This window comes from Perca flavescens, chromosome 4, assembly GCF_004354835.1.
Source record: "Perca flavescens isolate YP-PL-M2 chromosome 4, PFLA_1.0, whole genome shotgun sequence".
NCBI lineage: Eukaryota > Metazoa > Chordata > Actinopteri > Perciformes > Percidae > Perca > Perca flavescens.
In genome coordinates, this window is record NC_041334.1 from 8,189,676 (window position 1) to 8,209,568 (window position 19,893).

The window sequence follows — 19,893 nt, forward strand, 5'->3', positions numbered from 1 at the left end:
AGTGGCTCATTAATCTTTTATACAACATGACAATGGAAAAAATAAGGTATGCTACTACAGGCTGTGCCTATACATTTTTTGATATCTGGCAACTGGTTTTGGATCAAATTAGGAAGGTCTCTAATTTCAATTTCAGAGAAGTAATATACTGTACATACTTGTGTTTTCTTCTCTAAAACATGTTAATGATTGTTTTTTTTGTTTTTTCTTTAAATGAATGTGCATTAGTGCAACAGGTGGGGACTGTTTCTGGGTGGGTTGGTTAATATAAAAATATCATGTATTGTAAAGTGTATCTTATGTTTGATAAGATGTTCAATAAAAATACTTTGAGAAAAAAAAAACATAGCTCTACTCTGAATAGCGAATTTTGACAAAAAAGCCAAAACAAAAGCTGTCTGTTTATTTTAGTTTGCCACAAATCTTGAAATATGGACAAATTCTTGTAAACTTAACTCCTGGCTAAACTAACCATCCTCTCTGCTGGAGCTTCTACGGATGTATCATTAGACCAAAACAAACCAACGTGGCTACTTAATATGCACTTGAATGACGCCATCTTTATGTTAATGTCTTTTGCCTTTGCATAACCCCTTATAATCTTGTAGATAATGCAAAGGCAGAGTACAGTAACTTCCAAATAAGGGTCAAAGGTCAAGTTTGAGTTTAAGATTTCTATGTAGATAAATAACTTAATAAAAAAAAAAGTATTGCCAAATTTCTAATATCCTGCCTACAACTCATTTGGCTGGACAACAAAATAAGTTTAAAGTCATTTTTCTCAGTTCTACACTCTGGCGAGTTAAAGTGATGGTTCGGAGTAATTCCTCGAGGTCATGGTGCAAAATCCTTTGCACCATGACCTCGAGCCAAACACCCCCGCAGAAGCTTTTTTCACCTGGGTCTAACATTGGGAGAGTTAGTGTAGAGTAGCGTTATCAGCTGAATAGCTTATTAGCGCAGGGGCTAATGGACCCACATTTGTATCTCGTAAATGACCCCACTAATAATGCCCGAAATTATACCAAACTTCTACACTAGTACATATAGGTTATGTACTCATAAAACGATGGATTGCTACCTGCAGTTAGACGAGTGCTTGGGGCCGTCTACAAATTACTACACCGAAAAGAGATACAACAAAAATATTTATTAATTTAATGATTAAATAAGGTAATGTCTCCAAACTTATCTCAGTTATTATGTAGGATTCTCGTAGGGTACAAATTTGATCATTGGCAAATTATCAAAGATGTTTTATCAGTATTAATAAAATTATGAATATGGTTATTAATAACTTTATCAAATCGACAAACAATCAAAACGGGGCACCACCTGCAAGTCAGGGACCAATAATCAAACTGGAACAGTCTCATTTCTGTGGTAATCCTTTAAAAAGGAAATAAAGGAAGGGGTGAATCCAAGCACGGACCTGATCGACCAGCAATTATTACAACAAGTACACAAATAATCACAAGCAACTGCTAATTAAATATAATAAGATTTATTAACGTCACAATTATCAGCAGCTAATCAATAATCCTTCAATAATAAACATATATCTTTTACAATATCACAACCAAAACAAAGCAAAAACAAAGCAGCATGTGTCCCCTGTTATCCCCTTTAAAACCCTTTTGTCTCAGAACTGTGGTAGGGTGTGGGTGTGTGTGTGTGTGAGCGAAAGAGGAGGGGCGGTGTCAAAATGTAGTCCTAACACAAAAACCAAAATGGCTACTCCTGTGAGCTGCACAAAACTATTTAGCCTCAAGAGGGCGGTAGTGGTGCTGCGTGCACGAGGAGGGGCTGAAGAAGCCGAGGGGGTTGCTAGGCAACGCGCACCACCTGAATCCAGGCTGATTAAACCCGCTGCAGATGAGGGAATACTCGGCCAGTATTTCCTCGGATCCCCTTTGTATATCAGACCGATATAAAGTTGTCCCAGCTCAAAACTCGACCAGCGAGGTGATGCTGGCTAGCTAGCCCGGACTAGAGTGCCTCCTGTAGTGACCTGAGTCACTGTGGAAAGAGCCAAGAAACACAAAAGCCGACAGCTTTTATTCTTCCTCCGCCTCCTGGTGGCGGGGTGGTGCATTCAAAGGCCCGACGGCCAATGGGAAAACTGCAACTTTGTCACAGGTGTGAAGCAGTTCTTTGTCTCACCACCAGTCTGCCTTGTCCCACATGTGTTGAAGGTAGATTCTCCATTTTGGCTACTCTGCCTGTAGGAGTTTGGTGAAACTGTCTTTGGAATTCACATGTAGGCCAAGATCCTTTGTCTTGCCTTCCCTGTGTCTCTGCAGTCAACTAAATCTGAGCCAAATCACTGTTTAACCAGCTTCTTGGTCCCCAACAATTATTTGTCTCCTGCTAGTTATACTTACAACACTTATCTTAAAAAAAAGTTAAATTAAAAAATATTTTTGTTGCATCTCTTTTCAGTGTTGTAATTTGTAGACGGCCCTAAGCACTCGTCTTACTGCCGGCAGCAGCAACAACAGCAGAGAGCAGAAGCCAACAGGAAAGTGTTCATAAACTTCTGGTGTACTTACAAACTTTCCAATCCATCGTTTTATGAGTACATAACCTATATGTACTAGTGTAGAAGTTTGGTATCATTTCGGGCATTATTAGTGGGGTCATTTACCAGATACAAACGTGGGTCCATTAGCCCCTGCGCTAATAAGCTATTCAGTTGATAACGCTACTCTACGCTAACTCTCCCAATGTTAGACCCAGGTGAAAAAAGCTTCTCGGGGGGTGTTTGGCTCGAGGTCATGGTGCAAAGGACCCTAGGGTGAAATTACTCCGAACCATCACTTTAAGGTCTTTTGGCTTTGTAGGGCAGTATTGGCGGTAGCATGGCTATTAAAAGATGTCGGTTGGTGTAAGATGTTCTGTATCGCTCTAGTGTGGCTCTCTCTGACCCAATCAGTGGCCTGCAGTGTTTTATATCTAGTATTGCCTCGGTTTAGGTACCAGGTAAGATCCACAACTTTTGCTAATGGAAAACCAAGAGAGCGGAGCTCTACTATGCAGTGTAAATGCTTTAAAAGACATGTTCTTGAGATATTGAACTTTTTACACCCATTACTTTTGGTGATTTGAGTAATTTATGGCACAACTACTTGTGTTGATCTCTCCATAGGCTCCAAAGTCATTCTGGTTTGTTTTCTGGTGCTTGTTTTTTTCTGATGATGTTGCTGAAAACCCATCTATAGAAGTCTACAAGGCACAGTTTTCATTTATATTCTTATTCATTTAACAGAATCAAAATGTGATTTATTGGCAACTTAACTGATAGCTCTGAAATGCCACTGCCCTTTGGGCTTTTCCCTTTATTTAGACAGCGACAGTGGATAGACACGAAAGGGGGAGAATGATTGGGGATGACACACAGCAAAGGGCAGCAGGCCGGACTCGAACTTGCACCGCTGCAGGACTCAGCCAACATGGGGCGAAGGCTCTTACTGGGTGAACTAGAGGCCGTCCCTGGGCAGTGGCATATTTTGTTTAGGAAGTTATGGGTTTGCGCTTCCATACTCTTTGTTTGCAATTCTGGGACAAACCTCTCGCGTGGGCGGGTCTTACAGGGGTGCGTTCCCATTGGCTAATGAGTTTTTGGAGTATGTTTGAGTGACAGCTCAGAGCCTGCCTGCCATAGGCGTCGCTAGGCTATTTTTAGGGGTGCTGAAGCACCCCTAAATATTATCTCAGCACCCCTGAAAATAAAGTCCTTATTGTGATAATGTGAGATCGTTTAGTGCTCAAAGTAGTGGCGGTTTTTGGCACGGGCGAACCGGGCAGCCACTTAAAAAAAAAAAAAAAAAATATATAAATAATCCTCTGTGCTGCGAAGCGTTTTTCTGTTTTCTATCATTTCACTGTGTGGGGAATTGGCAGATCAGCGCCCCCAGCAGCTGCAGGCGCCCTGCTTGCTGAGAGAGGTCAGCACCCCCTACTTTCACAATGAAATGGACTAGTCCGTCCCCCAGTGCGCCGCCAAAGATAAACAAACGGTGACAGGAGAAATGGGAAGTACACAGAGACGGAGAAAGACGAGTCTAAACGGTCTAAACCTTTGTGTTATGTCAATGGTCTAAACGCCAAAATGAAAAAAAGTTACCCAAGCGGCTCAAATAAAAGAAAAAAGCGAAAAGACATGTTTTTGGGAGTAGCAGGACCTTCATCTGCTCTACTTTGGTAGCCTAGACAATGCATTCTCTGTTGATTAGTTGATTACATTTGCCTTCTGGTTGACAGCACAAAGGAGCGAGGAGAATAGAGAAGGGCAGAGAGAGCAAGATGAACAAGGTGAGAAAATGGCTAGGTAGCCTATAAGACATGTATATAGTAGGACTACTGTGTTTTATTTTCTCTTTTATTTGAAGATTATTTTCTAGTTGATTACAAAATGTTTTGTATGTGATTGTCAGTGATAGGAACGGAGGGAAGGAGATAGAGGGAGAGAGGAGGATGGGGAGAGAGAGAGAAGGATGGAGAGAGAGTGGACAAAGAGAGGGATCTGGAAGAACCAGGTGAGAAAGTGGACATATATTATACGGGCGAAAACACTTAAAACATTCCATTCACATTATATTTATATGCATTTCATGGAGGACTAGGCTCTTAAGAAAAAGAGATGTTGTGTTTTCCCCATCTGGTTCAGAGGCATTATTAGATTAGATGAAAAAGTTGAAAATCAACAGCAGAAAAAAACATGAATAATCTTGTCTAAAAATATGTTAAGGCTTATTTTACCATTTAAGGTATGTGCAGGGGTGTAGCTCCAAATTCTGGGCCCTGTGAAAGGCATTTTCTATGGGCCCCTCCCTGCAGCCAAAGCTATGAATTCTAGCATATTTTTGGGCCCTCCTCACATGAGGGCCCTGGGCACTCAGTCCCCTTCCCCCCCCAGTCCAACACCCTTGGGTATGTGTGCTGCAATAATCATGCTTTGTAGTTTCCATCTTTTTTCACAGCAGATGCCTTAAATCTGTTGATAGTTTGTCATAATTGCATGTCTCAATCTGTCTATTTCTTTCCCCAAAACTCACAAGAAGTCATGATTTAATAGTTTAAAACAAAAAAAATCTTACGGGAGCATGCCCCCAAACCCCCCTAGCTTAACTGCTATCAACTTTTCATTAGGGGCTGAGCACCCCCAAAGGTCAGATCCTAGAATCGCCCCTGCTGCCTGCCCTGACGTTTCAGTGCAGCTAACGGTAGAGACTTTGGAGGACACACAAACCACTCTACACAGCAGATTCCTACAAGATTAATAAAGTGTAAGTATTGATGATATATTTTGTCTGTCAGAAGCAGCTATAGGGAGGGGGCATGCCATGACTGTGGCTACACACCCTCCCCCGGCGGTCTAGGTGAACCCTGCAACTCCTCACTCCCGAACCACAAGTAACTCTGCATTCTGGGAGCGCAGTGCTCTAGTGGGACAAAAAGGTACTATGAGCTCTTCGAGATAGGATGGTGCTTGACCATTTAGACATTTGTAGGTCAGGAGAAGGATTTTAAATTCAATCCTGGATTTTACAGGAAGCCAATTGTAACCCCGGTTACAGAACCTTATAAAATAGATCTAAACTAAAACTAAATTATTTGAAAGTTAATGTGTTGGGAGTATGTTATTTTAAAATATATATGTGATTAGATTAATATTCTTTGTCAACCATACTGACATAATTAATATCTAACAAAGGGTTTAAACAATCCCTTATAGTTAACCCCTCCCCCATTCAGTGGATCAGTCCAAGTGAGCAGGAAGAGGAAATGCTTTTTTTTTTTTTTGTTTCAGCCAAAGTAGCATTTGAGATACGGAGCAGAGGATAGATGGTCAAATTAAACCAATACCTGTAGTGGTTACAATCCTGCTGCTAGTTGCCAAAAGAAAATTCTTGGTGAGTTGAGTATGAAGCTTGTTGAATTAATGTAAAATCTGGATTAAATATTAGCATTAGCGACCGTTAGCGCTAGCGCGCTAACTGCGCTAGCGCGCTAGCGGTGCTAACCATGCTAACGGTGCTAGCAAACGCTAACCATGCTAGTGGTTGCTAGAATTTGTCATGTTTGTAGTCTGCTGTAGCACGGTAATGCAACTTTTAAGCAATGATGTTCTATGTGAGTTAGTGTTAAAATGTTTTATTGACCATGCTGTGATAAGACTTATCTCTTGCTAGTTTAGTTAGTTGAATCCAACCTATGTAACAGTTGTGTATGTAATTGCTACAGAGATGCCCTATTCATTTTCAATGAGAAATGAAAACATGACAAGTTGTTAAGGGAGTGACCATTTTATTTTTGACAGATTACAGTCGAATGAAACAATGTGTTAATAATTCAAAGATAGAAAAGCATTATCAACAGTGCTGTAGTGGCTCTAAGAAGTATGTTTGAACTATATAGTAATACTTTCTTTTTTTTTTGGCTTTGTGGATACAAGGCCAGGTCTTCGTCATCATCATCATCATCGTCATCATCTTCATCGGTTCTTCGCTTTTTTTTTTTTTTTTGTCGGCTATCCCTTACGTCCTTACTTCATCCTGGGTGTCCTCAGCGGTGGTGCGGATTTTACGAGACGAGACATTGGAGTCTTCAGCCCAGCCTGCTCTGTTATAGAGAATTGTCTGGTCCTGGAGTGGCGAGCCAACCCTATGAGCCTTCAAACGAGGAGATATTGAAATAGAGGGAGAAAAGTGGTAGGACAGTTACATTTCGCTTGCCCCACAACAAGTTTGAAGAAAACAGACATTGTTACGTTACACTTTAATGCTCAAAGAATACAACACCGCAATGGATGGATTCTCCCAGTAACTCACTGAACTGAACTTTTGGTCATTTTCCTTATTAATACTATAGTGATTGATTTGTCATTGAGGTTATAGTTCTAGACTGTGTTCAGTTATATCATCACTCTGACGGTTACAGGAAAAGCACAGGTTCATGTGATTGGTGACCTTGAGGTTCATGTGATTCATTTTCATGTTTATATATATATGGTAGTTTATTGATATTTGATTTGGGTTATACAAAGAAAAGTGTACCAAAATATTTAGAGAATCCGCTTGTGTGGTTAGAGGCACTATAAAATAGGAGCTTAAACATTAATATAGATGAATACAAATTAATGAGTGCCTGACTAATAATATGGAGCTAGCATAGCATTAGGCTACATCTTGAATCTATATAGGGATATTGAACCAACTAAGTACTCACTTGACAAGTGGATTCTTAACCAGATTTAATGAAATTTAACAGAAAAAGTAAAAGGGTGTTTATGGTGGTTCTGTGTATAATGTGATGTTGCACCTGTGATATTTTGAGAAGAATACTGTTCTAAAAAGAAAATATACACAAGAAAACCGGTTGAATGAGAGAGAATTAAAGTTTATTTCCTTACCTCTTCAAACGTACCTATTGAGTTGTGTCTTTCCTCACTCTTGCTGCCGATACCCATTTCTCCCGAGCAATCTAGATCTTCTGAGATGCTGGTCCACATTGAGTGTTATTCCTCCATCACATATTAGGGAGGCTATTCAGGTATTACTTCTGGTTGTTACATAATTCTGGCGAGCCAGCCAGGAGAAATTGGGTTTATCGAGCGGCTCTAGTGACGACATAACTACTATAAAAGCTGCCATGGATGTCATTGAGACCGCTAACGTTAAAGTTCAGAACTCTATTATTATTAGTGGATCTCTTGATGTAGAGTCTAACAAAAAACTAGTTGAGTATTTGAAGCAGTATGGTGATATTGCCAGATTTATTAGCATAGATGCCCCTAACTCAAAGTTTCACGAACATGTAGTAGTTGAATACACTGACGAAGCTGCAATACAGTCACTCAAACCTCTACTGCCTGACATATTTCAATGCCAGGGTGAAGAAGGAGCCTGCTACCACTTGAAACTGCTGGCCGACGATATGCTCCTGAAATAAGTAGCACCACAACTGAGACTTACCTGGAACAGTTGCAGGCAGTTGCACGTGCAACTGGCAAAACGCTAGAGGAACTCCTTGCAGCAGAACTCGCCAAGCTCAATGCGGCAGCCCATTCCTTAACCCGTCCAGCTGCTGCACCCCCTGCTAACCTGACCCAAGCAGCACCTTCTGCTACTGCGATGTCGGGGCCCACACTAAGAGTTGAGGATTCAATTCCACTCATCTCTACTGGATCAAAGAGCTCTTCCATTCTTAGGATCAATGACGTCAATCCACCAGAAATACAGAGAGTAGTGGTAGAGCACATTGTAAGGAATACAGACAGCTCCCTTCAAATCCCCACGTCTAGTAGATTGCGCTCATTCTCTGGGAAGTGTCCACATCCCAACAGTGAAGTGGATTACGACAGTTGGCGAGTTAATGTTGAACTCATGCTTAAGGACCCAGCCATATCTGATTTACACAGAACAAGAAAGATACTTGAGAGCCTCCTATCCCCTGCAGCTGATATCGTCAAACAGTTGAGCCCTCAAGCTTCTCCCATTGATTATTTGCAGCTGTTGGATTCTGCTTTTGGCACTGTAGATGACGGTGAGGAGCTCTTTGCCAAATTCATGAACACATTGCAAGATGCTGGGGAGAAGTCCTCCCACTATCTGAACCGGTTGCAGGTGACTCTCAGCCAGGCCGTTAAAAGAGGGGGTGCAGGTCCTGCTGAACAAGATGAGCACTTACTGAGGCAGTTTTGCAGAGGTTGCTGGGACAGCAACCTGCTTGCTAACCTTCAGTTTGAGAAGAGGAAACATAAACCGCCATCCTTTCCAGAACTTCTGTTACTTCTGCGTACAGAAGAAGACAGGCAAGCTGCAAAGGCTGCCCGCATGAAGCAACACCTTGGGGCCTGTAAGCAACGAGCTGTGACGAATCTTCAATGTGCCTGCACTCATGAAGAGGAGCAGAAAATGACGAAACAGCAGAGTAACCCCACAGTAGCTACGCTGTGTGATGCCCAGAACTTAAAGAAACAAGTAGCCGGGCTTCAGACTCAAATAACCGGTCTAAAGACACAGAACCACCAGACATCCCGACCCCAGTCCAGTCCTTCCCAGCTTGATTCCCTTGTCCAAGATCTAAAGAGACAAATGGCGGAGCTGCAGAGTCAGATGGTAGCTCTAAAAGCCCAGTTCTCTCCTTCCCCTGCTGAACCATATGTACGTGGGAGGGCAGATAACCCTACTGCTAGGGCACAGCATGGGAGGCCAAGAACCCTGGTACTGCTTCCGATGTGGTGAAGACGGGCACATCGCCACAAATTGCAGTGAGCCCGCTAACCCAGCCTTGGTAGCAGCAAAGAAGAAGCAGTTGCAAGAGAGACAACTCGTGTGGGAAGCACAAAACAGCTCTTCCAGCGGGCTGCCTTTAAACTAAAGTCGGCTCCGGTCAAGGGACTGACGGGAGCTGAAGAACATCAAAAACGTCCCAACAGCAAGCAAGGAGCTAGCCTGAAGCAAGCTTCACCAAGTGGTCGGGGCCACCTACCGAAAGGGTTAGTAGGGACCAGATGCACTGCAAAAGCTCTCTCATCGCAGGAGAAGAGTGCAGCTGCCTATTAGATACAGGGTCACAAGTGACCACTGTCTCCCAGTCGTTCTATGACCAGAAGTTGACCTCACAGACAATTCACCCCCTTGATGATTTGCTAGAGATTGAAGGCGCCAATGGCCAGACAGTCCCATACATCGGCTACGTCAAGATCAGTATAACCTTCCCAAAACATTTCCTGGGTGTGGACATTGAGGTGCCTACCCTAGTCCTTGTGGTTCCAGACTGTCGTGCCATGGCTCTCTCACCCGTGTTAATAGGCACCAACACGTTAGATGTAATGTACACACTCTACAGTGAGACAGATGTTGCACCCCATCAAACTGCATACGGCTACCAAGCGGTGCTGAAAACACTTGCCCTTAGACAGAAGCAAAGGACAGATGGTTATATCGGATCAGTGAGACTGCATGGAAACTCACCTGAAGCTATCCCGGCAGGACAGAGAGTTGTGGTGGAAGGAGTAGCCAGCATGCGCAGAGCACATACAGAGAAGTTGGCAGTAGTAGAGTCACCATCCTCCTATTCCCTTCCTGGGGGCATATTGGTCACCTGCAGTCTGCTCACCCTCCCAACCAGAGCGCCCTATCGAAAGTGCCAGTGGTACTGACCAATGAGACACAGCATGACATTCTTCTACCACCAAGGGGTGTATTGGCTGAACTCAGTGCCATACACCAAGTGCTTAATGGGGTAGGTGAACCCAAGACCAAAGATCCTTCAGCTGATCAGCCCAAATCACCACAAGCTTCCGCAATTGAGTTTAACTTTGGAGACTCTCCGATACCTGCCGAATGGAGGGAGAGGATTGAGCGGAAGATACGAGCTATGCCAGATGTGTTCTCACAGCATGACTTGGACTATGGGAGGACTGACAAGGTGAGGCACCATATCAACCTTCATGATGAAACCCCCTTCAAGCAACGATCTCGTCCCATACATCCCCAAGACATTCAGGCCGTCCGCAAACACCTCCAAGAGCTACTGGAAGCTGGCATCATCCGGGAATCTGAGTCTTCTTTCTCATCTCCCATCGTAGTGGTTAGAAAGAAAAATGGCGATGTGAGGCTCTGCATTGATTACCGGAAGTTAAATATTCAGACGGTGAAAGATGCTTATGCTTTGCCCAACCTGGAGGAGACCTTCACAGCGCTGCATGGATCTCAGTGGTTCTCTGTTTTGGACCTAAAGTCTGGATACTATCAGATAGAGATGGAGGAAGAAGACAAAGCCAAGACAGCTTTTGTGTGCCCATTGGGATTCTGGGAATTCCAGCGTATGCCCCAGGGAATCACCAATGCGCCAAGTACTTTTCAAAGGCTCATGGAAAAATGCATGGGCGATATGAACCTAAAGGAGGCCATTGTTTTTTTGGATGACATCATCATATTCTCAGAGACATTGGAAGAACATGAGAGAAGATTGCTCAGAGTCCTTGACCGTCTCAGGGAATACGGCTTGAAGCTGTCAGTGGACAAGTGCAAATTTTTTCAAACATCTGTGAAATATTTGGGACACATTGTGTCAAGGAACGGTGTCGAAACAGATCCTGACAAGGTCAACGCCTTACAGACTTGGCCTCCCCCAAAGAACCTGAAAGAGCTGAGGTCATTCTTGGGATTTTCAGGGTACTACAGGCGGTTTATCCAGGGTACTCTGGGATTGTCAAGCCGCTGGACGGACTTAACGGTTGGCTACCCGCCTCTGCGAAAGACCAAGAGACCAAAAGAGAACAGTGGGAGATACCACAACCCAAAAGAACCCTTCAGGGACCGCTGGACTCCAGCCTGCCAGCATGCCTTTGATACAATCATTAACAAGCTGACAACCGCTCCAGTATTAGGGTTCGCTAACCCAACCTTACCTTACATATTGCACACAGATGCGAGCACCACTGGACTGGGAGCTGCACTTTATCAGGAGCACGGCGGAGAAATGAGACCTATTGCATTTGCCAGCCGAGGACTGTCTCACAGCGAGGCTCGCTATCCTGCGCACAAGTTGGAGTTTCTAGCCTTGAAGTGGAGTGTGACGGAAAAGTTCAGTGACTACCTATACGGGAATCAATTTACCGTTGTTACTGACAGCAATCCGTTGACATATCTATTCACGTCAGCAAAGTTGGATGCTACCAGTTATCGATGGCTGTCGGCTCTGTCTACATTCTCATTTGTACTCCAGTACCGTGCCGGGAAACAGAATTTAGACGCTGATGGTCTATCGAGACGGCCCCATGAGCAGCTGATGGATGACGCTGCATCGCAGAAGGAACGTGACCGGGTTCATCAATTTATCTCACGTCATTTTCTTGATGGTGAGAATCTCACCCAGGTGGGACCCGAAGTGGTACAAGCAGTCTGTGAACGTCATCTAGTTAGGCACGACCCAGAGAGTGAATCTCACGAGCCTTGCATCGCATTAGTTGAGTCCCTTGCCATGCATGCAGACGCCATCCCTGCTATCTTTGAACAAGCGGAAAGTGCTGAGGGAACATCCACCATCCAACACCTTCCAAGGGAGGAGTTGCAGGAAAAGCAGAGGGCTGACCCCAGCCTCAATGAGGTGATAATACAACTAGAAACAGGTCAGAAACCCCTGCCAACTATACGAAAAGAGCTCCCTGAACTCCCACTGCTGTTAAGAGAATTGCCTCGGTTGGAGTTGAAAGGGGGAATTCTCTACCGGAAGAGAAAAGAAGGGGGACATGTTACCTTCCAGCTGGTCCTACCCAAAGAGTTGAGACCAATAGCCATGAAGAGTCTGCATGACGACATGGGTCATCTAGGGATAGAGCGAACTACTGATCTTTTACGATCCAGGTTCTACTGGCCTAAAATGGCTGCTGAAGTGGAAGCGAAAGTAAAGACATGCGACCGATGTGTACGGAGGAAAGCCCCACCTCAAAAGGCTGCACCGCTTGTCAACATTCAAGTCACACGTCCGTTAGAGTTGGTCTGTATGGATTTCCTTTCGATTGAACCAGACAGAAGCAACACGACCAATGTCTTGGTAATTACAGACCACTACACTAAATATGCAGTGGCAGTACCCACACCCAATCAGAAGGCTCGTACCGTGGCGAAGTGTCTTTGGGAGAATTTCATCATCCATTACGGCATTCCAGAGCGCTTACATAGCGATCAAGGGCCTGACTTTGAGTCCAGGACTATAAAAGAGCTATGTGCATTGGCAGGAATTCAGAAGGTCAGAACAACACCATACCATCCTAGGGGAAATCCTGTTGAAAGGTTCAACCGAACACTTCTGAGTATGTTGGGAACCTTGAAAGACCAAGACAAAGTGCATTGGCGTGACTTTGTAAGGCCATTGGTGCATGCCTACAATTGTACAAAAAACGAAGTCACTGGGTACAGTCCATACGAGTTGATGTTTGGGCGGCATCCCAGGTTGCCTATCGACTTGGCTTTTGGAGTTCCACTCAGAGAACACCCTCACACATCCCACTCGGAGTATGTACGCAACTTGAAGTATCATTTGGAGGAGAGCTATAAACTGGCAACCATCAATGCTGCTAAAAACGCTGCAAGAAATAAAGCCAGATTTGATCAACGCATCACAGAGTCTGCACTGGAAGTTGGAGACCGTGTGCTGGTAAGGAGTGTCCGTCTCCGCGGGAAACACAAGCTTGCTGATAAATGGGAACCGGTGATTCATGTAGTGACGAAACGTGCTGGCGATCTCCCAGTGTACACCGTGAAACCGAAAACCAGAATGGACCCCTGAGGACCTTGCACAGGGATCTTTTGTTGCCCTGTGGATTTCTCCCTACAACGGAGAGCAGCCCAATCTCACCTGAGCCAGTCCCACGCCACCGAACGCGCCAGAGAACTCGCTTGGATCCTACTATACTTGATGAGGATGGGGGCGAGAGTGAGTCAGATGATGATGTTCCTGAGTACCGGCCTGCAAACTCTGCATGGGTGGTAAGCACCTTGCACCCCAGCAGAGTCAGACAAACCACAGTCGCTGACCCTCTGCCTGAACCCCCAGTGGGCCCAGATACAGCAACCTGTCCGGAGGCTCAAATCAAATCCAACCGTCCTCTTCAAAGTAGCATTGTGAATGCATGTAGTTCACCTGAGGTTAACTTCTTGGAACAAAATGTGCCTGTTGATGCTCCAGCTAGTCCAATAGCTGACGATGCTCCAGAAATTGCAAGAGGATCAGATCCAGAAAAAGAAACCTTATCAGAAATGGAACATGAAAGAGAACCAGGAGAAGAAACCTTACCGGAAATGGAACCTGAAAAAGAACCAGAAAGGGAAACCTTACCTGAAAGAGATCCAGAAAGCGAACCCATACCTGAAGTAGATCCTGAAAAAGAAAGCCAAACTGAACCCGAAGCAGAACCTGAAATGGAAGTAGACAAAGCTATATCTGAACATAGAGTTGAAGAAACTATTACTGGAACAGAACCAGAAGGAGGTTACATGTCGGGAAACAGTGAAGATTCACAGATGGAAGGAGATTCCGTGGTTGCAGACACAGAAAACAAAGATGAGCAAGATGCCCCTCGCAGGCAGTCCAGTAGACCTAGGGATCCCCCAGACAGATTGCACTACACCCAGTTAGGGAACCCCCTTGTGTCTATTGTGCAGTCGCTTTTTCAGGGATTAAGTCTAGCTTTTGCAGAGACACCACGAAGTTCTATGTATTCCAAGGTTGATGCTTATGGTCCCCCTCCAGTTGTGCTCAAACAGCCAGCTAGGTGTACAGGGACGTACACACCTTTCAGTGGGGAGTATGTAACCCCGGTTACAGAACCTTATAAAATAGATCTAAACTAAAACTAAATTATTTGAAAGTTAATGTGTTGGGAGTATGTTATTTTAAAATATATATGTGATTAGATTAATATTCTTTGTCAACCATACTGACATAATTAATATCTAACAAAGGGTTTAAACAATCCCTTATAGTTAACCCCTCCCCCATTCAGTGGATCAGTCCAAGTGAGCAGGAAGAGGAAATGCTTTTTTTTTTGTTTCAGCCAAAGTAGCATTTGAGATACGGAGCAGAGGATAGATGGTCAAATTAAACCAATACCTGTAGTGGTTACAATCCTGCTGCTAGTTGCCAAAAGAAAATTCTTGGTGAGTTGAGTATGAAGCTTGTTGAATTAATGTAAAATCTGGATTAAATATTAGCATTAGCGACCGTTAGCGCTTAGCGCTAACCGCGCTTAGCGGTGCTAACCATGCTAACGGTGCTAGCAAACGCTAACCATGCTAGTGGTTGCTAGAATTTGTCATGTTTGTAGTCTGCTGTAGCACGGTAATGCAACTTTTAAGCAATGATGTTCTATGTGAGTTAGTGTTAAAATGTTTTATTGACCATGCTGTGATAAGACTTATCTCTTGCTAGTTTAGTTAGTTGAATCTAACCTATGTAACAGTTGTGTATGTAATTGCTACAGAGATGCCCTATTCATTTTCAATGAGAAATGAAAACATGACAAGTTGTTAAGGGAGTGACCATTTTATTTTTGACAGATTACAGTCGAATGAAACAATGTGTTAATAATTCAAAGATAGAAAAGCATTATCAACAGTGCTGTAGTGGCTCTAAGAAGTATGTTTGAACTATATAGTAATACTTTCTTTTTTTTTTGGCTTTGTGGATACAAGGCCAGGTCTTCGTCATCATCATCGTCATCATCTTCATCGGTTCTTCGCTTTTTTTTTTGTCGGCTATCCCTTACGTCCTTACTTCATCCTGGGTGTCCTCAGCGGTGGTGCGGATTTTACGAGACGAGACATTGGAGTCTTCAGCCCAGCCTGCTCTGTTATAGAGAATTGTCTGGTCCTGGAGTGGCGAGCCAACCCTATGAGCCTTCAAACGAGGAGATATTGAAATAGAGGGAGAAAAGTGGTAGGACAGTTACATTTCGCTTGCCCCACAACAAGTTTGAAGAAAACAGACATTGTTACGTTACACTTTAATGCTCAAAGAATACAACACCGCAATGGATGGATTCTCCCAGTAACTCACTGAACTGAACTTTTTGGTCATTTTCCTTATTAATACTATAGTGATTGATTTGTCATTGAGGTTATAGTTCTAGACTGTGTTCAGTTATATCATCACTCTGACGGTTACAGGAAAAGCACAGGTTCATGTGATTGGTGACCTTGAGGTTCATGTGATTCATTTTCATGTTTATATATATATGGTAGTTTATTGATATTTGATTTGGGTTATACAAAGAAAAGTGTACCAAAATATTTAGAGAATCCGCTTGTGTGGTTAGAGGCACTATAAAATAGGAGCTTAAACATTAATATAGATGAATACAAATTAATGAGTGCCTGACTAATAATATGGAGCTAGCATAGCATTAGGCTACATCTTGAATCTATATAGGGATATTGAACCAACTAAGTACTCACTTGACAAGTGGATTCTTAACCAGATTTAATGAAATTTAACAGAAAAAGTAAAAGGGTGTTTATGGTGGTTCTGTGTATAATGTGATGTTGCACCTGTGATATTTTGAGAAGAATACTGTTCTAAAAAGAAAATATACACAAGAAAACCGGTTGAATGAGAGAGAATTAAAGTTTATTTCCTTACCTCTTCAAACGTACCTATTGAGTTGTGTCTTTCCTCACTCTTGCTGCCGATACCCATTTCTCCCGAGCAATCTAGATCTTCTGAGATGCTGGTCCACATTGAGTGTTATTCCTCCATCACATATTAGGGAGGCTATTCAGGTATTACTTCTGGTTGTTACACAATGCAAAGAAGCTAATACAGGAGAAATACCGTCTCTTTTCTTAGTTCTTGTCAGAACATGCACTGGATCAGGTGGAGAGTCATAAGGGACGTATTTGAGCAGCCTGATAGTAAGGAATTACAATAGTCCAGCCTGGAAGTAACAAATGCATGAACTAGTTTATCAGCATCATTTTGAGACAGGATCTGCCTAATTTTGGCAATGTTACGAAGGTGAAAAAGGCTGTTTGTTTTAAGTGGCCATTAAAGGATATATCCTGATCAAAAATAACTCCTAGATTTCTGACAGTAGTGCTGGAGGCCAGGGCAATGCCATCCAGAAAATTGAAGGTCATCCAGGATTTTTGACTGGTTTCGTCTGGTTTGATTAATAGGTATAATTGGGTGTCATTCGCATAACAGTGAAAGTTAATTGAGTGTTTCCTAATAATATTGCCTAGAGGAAGCATATATAAGGTGAATAGAATTGGTCCAAGCACTGAGCCTTGGAACACCATGGCTAACTTTAGTGTGCCTTGAAGATTCATTGTTAACATTAACAAATTGAGATTGATCAGATAAATAGGACTTAAACCAGCTTAGTGTGATTCCTTTAATGCCAACTAAATGTTCCACTCTCTGTAACAGGATGGTATGGTCAACAGTTAAGAATACAGCACTAAGATCTAGTAAGACAAGTACGGAGACATGTCCTTAGAAGGTCTTTAGTCATTTTCACCAGTGCCGTCTCTGGGCTATGATGCATTCTAAATCCTGACTGAAAATCCTCAAATAAACTATTGCTATGTAAAAAGTCACATAACTGATATAGTGACTACCTTCTCAAGGATCTTGGAGAGAAAGGGAAGATTATATATAGGTCTATAGTTGGCTAAGACCTTAGGATTGAGGGTGGGTTTTTTCAGTAGAGGTTTTATCACAGCTACTTTAAATGACATATTGATCATATCTAGTAATGAAGTGTTAACCATGGGTTACCAACCAACGCTTCTTTAAGTAGCCTAGTTGGGATGGGGTCTAAGAGACAGGTAGATGGCGTAGCTTAAGAGACCTTTAACATTAATTGTTGAAAGTCTATAGGATAAAAGCATGTCAGGTCTTGTCATTCTTTAATAAATCCTTTGCACTGTTGGAACATTTTGTAGCTTTCATAATCACTTCTGGAACACCTATTTCTGGAATATTATTGATCACACACAGAGGTGTCAAGTAACGAAGTACAAATACTTCGTTACCTTACTTAAGTAGAAATTTTGGGTATCTATACTTTACTGGAGTAATTATTTTACAGCATACTTTTTACTTCTACTCCTTACATTTTCACGGAATTATCTGTACTTTCTACTCCTTACATTTTAAAAATAGCCTCCTTACTCATATTTCAGTTTGGCTTGTTTTCATTCCGGCTCGTCATCGTTCCAAAAAAACAGTAACACACACAAAAAACCCTATCCAAATCGCTCCATCCGGATAGAGTGAATTTGATTGTGGTTGGATGAGAAGTATAAACATAGTCATTCCGACACCCTATTGGTTTGTACGCGATCCATCAAACCTGGACAGACCCGGTGCCTTAACGACCGTTATCTACCGGACCGAATAGCAACGTGGATTTCGGTGCCTTATTTAGGTGCCACTTAAATGCCTGCGCTTCTCTCTGATGCTCCTAAAACGGACGTTAGAGGGAACTGAAACATCGCTGCACGGGACGCTAGTTAACACTACAGTTGGCAGCAGCTAACGTTAGCCTACGGTTAGCTAGCAGCTGGAGTAAACACGGTTAAAACGGACAGCTAAACGGTGTAAAGTGTGTCTGTATTTCACTGGAGAGGATTGTAACACCAGACTGTAGCTGCCGTTGTCTGATAAACACAGAAGAGATGTGTCACCTTTTTCAGCCCTTCTGAGTTTGCAGGTATGATTTTAATATAACATTATTATAGTCATATGATTTTGTCCTTACGTTTTGGGGTTAAGCTGTTCTCCATGGCATTTTTTCCCCCTTACATCAGGGGTCTTCAACGTTTTTTAAGCCAAGGATCCCTTTACTTAAAGTGAGATGTAGCAGGGACCCCCTACTACATATTGTATGAAATTAAGTTGCATATTAAACTGGGCCTACAATAACTGTTAGGGCAACCTAAAGCCTTCTTACATACCCTTTTTTCATAAGCTATTAAAATATTAATTGTTGGCATGATTTTATAAATCATATTTTAATGTTACATACTGTATGTGACATACTGTATGTGGCACAGTAAATCTAGGATTAACTGTATCTGTGGGCTGATATCTTAGGGACTACCTTACCTATAGGCCAGTAAGCTTATCATCAGTGGGAATTTATGTTTGCTAATAATATGTTGGAATTATGTTAAGGCATTTTAATTTTAAAAGACTCAAAGATAATAAAAAGACTCAAAAATTTACAATAATTTGGAGGGCCCCTGCAATGACTTTGAGGACCCCTTGTTGAAGATCTCTGCCTTACATTACTTTTACTTTTATACTTTAAGTAGTTTTGAAACCAGTACTTTTACACTTTTACTTAAGTAAAAAGCTTGAGATGATACTTCAACTTCTACAAAAGTCTTTTCAAACCCTAGTATCGATACTTCTACTTGAGTTATGAATGTGAATACTTTTGACACCTCTGATCACACTTTCTAGATTCCTACCTCCGTTTTAACTACATGTGTAAAGTACAATATGGCTTCATGTTGAACTTACTCAAATGATCCATCTGCTTTTCCCTTGGGTAATCTGCCAAGGTGGTCCAGGGCAGCCAGCCGAACCCGAGCTTCATCAGCCATGCACATCCCATCAAACAATCATCACTAAGCAAAGTATTTGTCAAGGGCCTGGTATGTTAGTTATAGTACATAGTTTGGACAGCAGTTACAATATGCATTAATTCTAAATATTGTTGAAATTTACAGCGTTAAAAAATACAAAAATGTGTCAGTTATCTGCCATCTTGCAGCAATACAATACAAGAATAAACAGTGTGTACAGATGGAACATTATCTAATGTATGTGTCAACCTACATACAATACACTATATTCACAGCTTCTACATTGTACACCTTAACCAATACCCTAGCATTGTGTATTATCAGACCAACAGCAACCACATCAATTTGTAGTTAGCTGGATAATAATTTGTCATAATAGACCAACTACTGACCTACCTTGGACAGCATCGTAGCTCTGCTTTGGTCCTGCAGGTCCCACAATGTTTCATTGTTCTACAGAGAAAAGACAATAATTAATACAGCTCCATTGAGTAAAGCCTCACTAAGCCTAAATGATTCCCATGGAAAATTAGCTCAGTAATGTAGCTACAGTAAGCCAACGTTACTTGGCTTGGCTAGCATTTGATATTGATAACGTTAGCAGTTAGCTAACATTAGATGCTAACTTACACAGCTTTACTAGTAACTTAACACAACGAAACAACAAACGTTTCTTAACCATACTAACAACGTACATCATAGACAATATTATTAATCTTGTAGGAATCCGCTGTGTAGAGTGGTTTGTGTGTGCTCCAAAGTCTCTAACGTTAGCTACACTGAA

The 19,893-nt window shown here is 42.4% G+C and overlaps 1 protein-coding gene and 2 long non-coding RNA genes across 3 annotated transcripts in view; all 3 read left to right on the plus strand.

Moving 5' to 3' along the window:
• The window catches only part of LOC114553537 (copine-9), a 396,447-nt gene that overhangs the window by 240,303 nt on the left and 136,251 nt on the right, over positions 1–19,893 (plus strand).
• Positions 5,586–7,427, plus strand: LOC114553910 (uncharacterized). The gene is made up of 2 exons (XR_003692368.1): positions 5,586–5,915; positions 6,458–7,427. It is a non-coding gene; the product is annotated as an uncharacterized LOC114553910 (long non-coding RNA).
• On the plus strand, positions 14,338–16,165 carry LOC114553911 (uncharacterized). Its single transcript, XR_003692369.1, has 2 exons — positions 14,338–14,672; positions 15,207–16,165. It is a non-coding gene; the product is annotated as an uncharacterized LOC114553911 (long non-coding RNA).